Consider the following 2,132-nt stretch of genomic DNA (forward strand, 5'->3'; position numbering starts at 1 on the left):
TTTTGGCATCCGGATGATGATTCTAGCATGAAATTGCTTGGGCACCTGTTAATTTTTAAGATTTTGACACATTCAGCTCAAATGTACAATCATGCGCTAAAAACGCATTTAAAGCAATAAAAAGGTGATTATGGCTGTCAAACCTAAACCAAACGTTGTGCACTCAAATCTTTTGTTGTATTTAGTTTATTTTGGCATCCGGATGATGATTCTAGCATGAAATTGCTTGGGCACCTGTTAATTTGTAAGATTTTGACACATTGAGCTCAAATGTACACAATTGCTGATTATGGCTGTCAAATCTAAACCAAACGTTGTGCACTCAAATCTTTTGCTGTATTTAGTTTATTTTGGCATCCGGATGATGATTCTAGCACTTAATTGCTTGGGCACCTGTTAATTTTTAAGATTTTGACACATTGCACTCAAATGTACAATCATGCGCTAAAAACGCATTTAAAGCAATAAAAAGGTGATTATGGCTGTCAAACCTAAACCAAACGTTGTGCACTCAAATCTTTTGCTGTATTTAGTTTATTTTGGCATCCGGATGATGATTCTAGCATGAAATTGCTTGGGCACCTGTTAATTTTTAAGATTTTGACACATTCAGCTCAAATGTACACAATTGCTGATTATGGCTGTCAAACCTAAACCAAACGTTGTGCACTCAAATCTTTTGCTATATTTAGTTTATTTTGGCATCCGGATGATGATTCTAGCATGAAATGCTTGGGCACCTGTTAATTTTTAAGATTTTGACACATTCAGCTCAAATGTACAATCATGCGCTAAAAACGCATTTAAAGCAATAAAAAGGTGATTATGGCTGTCAAACCTAAACCAAACGTTGTGCACTCAAATCTTTTGCTGTATTTAGTTTATTTTGGCATCCGGATGATGATTCTAGCATGAAATTGCTTGGGCACCTGTTAATTTTTAAGATTTTGACACATTCAGCTCAAATGTACACAATTGCTGATTATGGCTGTCAAACCTAAACCAAACGTTGTGCACTCAAATCTTTTGCTATATTTAGTTTATTTTGGCATCCGGATGATGATTCTAGCATGAAATTGCTTGGGCACCTGTTAATTTTTAAGATTTTGACACATTCAGCTCAAATGTACAATCATGCGCTAAAAACGCATTCAAAGCAATAAAAAGGTGATTATGGCTGTCAAACCTAAACCAAACGTTGTGCACTCAAATCTTTTGTTGTATTTAGTTTATTTTGGCATCCGGATGATGATTCTAGCATGAAATTGCTTGGGCACCTGTTAATTTTTAAGATTTTGACACATTCAGCTCAAATGTACACAATTGCTGATTATGGCTGTCAAATCTAAACCAAACGTTGTGCACTCAAATCTTTTGCTGTATTTAGTTTATTTTGGCATCCGGATGATGATTCTAGCACTTAATTGCTTGGGCACCTGTTAATTTTTAAGATTTTGACACATTGAGCTCAAATGTACAATCATGCGCTAAAAACGCATTTAAAGCAATAAAAAGGTGATTATGGCTGTCAAACCTAAACCAAACGTTGTGCACTCAAATCTTTTGCTGTATTTAGTTTATTTTGGCATCCGGATGATGATTCTAGCATGAAATTGCTTGGGCACCTGTTAATTTTTAAGATTTTGACACATTCAGCTCAAATGTACACAATTGCTGATTATGGCTGTCAAATCTAAACCAAACGTTGTGCACTCAAATCTTTTGCTGTATTTAGTTTATTTTGGCATCCGGATGATGATTCTAGCACTTAATTGCTTGGGCACCTGTTAATTTTTAAGATTTTGACACATTCAGCTCAAATGTACAATCATGCGCTAAAAACGCATTTAAAGCAATAAAAAGGTGATTATGGCTGTCAAACCTAAACCAAACGTTGTGCACTCAAATCTTTTGCTGTATTTAGTTTATTTTGGCATCCGGATGATGATTCTAGCATGAAATTGCTTGGGCACCTGTTAATTTTTAAGATTTTGACACATTCAGCTCAAATGTACACAATTGCTGATTATGGCTGTCAAATCTAAACCAAACGTTGTGCACTCAAATCTTTTGCTGTATTTAGTTTATTTTGGCATCCGGATGATGATTCTAGCATGAAATTGCTTGGGCAC

The sequence above is a fragment of the Festucalex cinctus genome, unplaced genomic scaffold (genome assembly GCF_051991245.1).
Source record: "Festucalex cinctus isolate MCC-2025b unplaced genomic scaffold, RoL_Fcin_1.0 HiC_scaffold_51, whole genome shotgun sequence".
NCBI classification, from domain to species: Eukaryota; Metazoa; Chordata; class Actinopteri; order Syngnathiformes; family Syngnathidae; genus Festucalex; species Festucalex cinctus.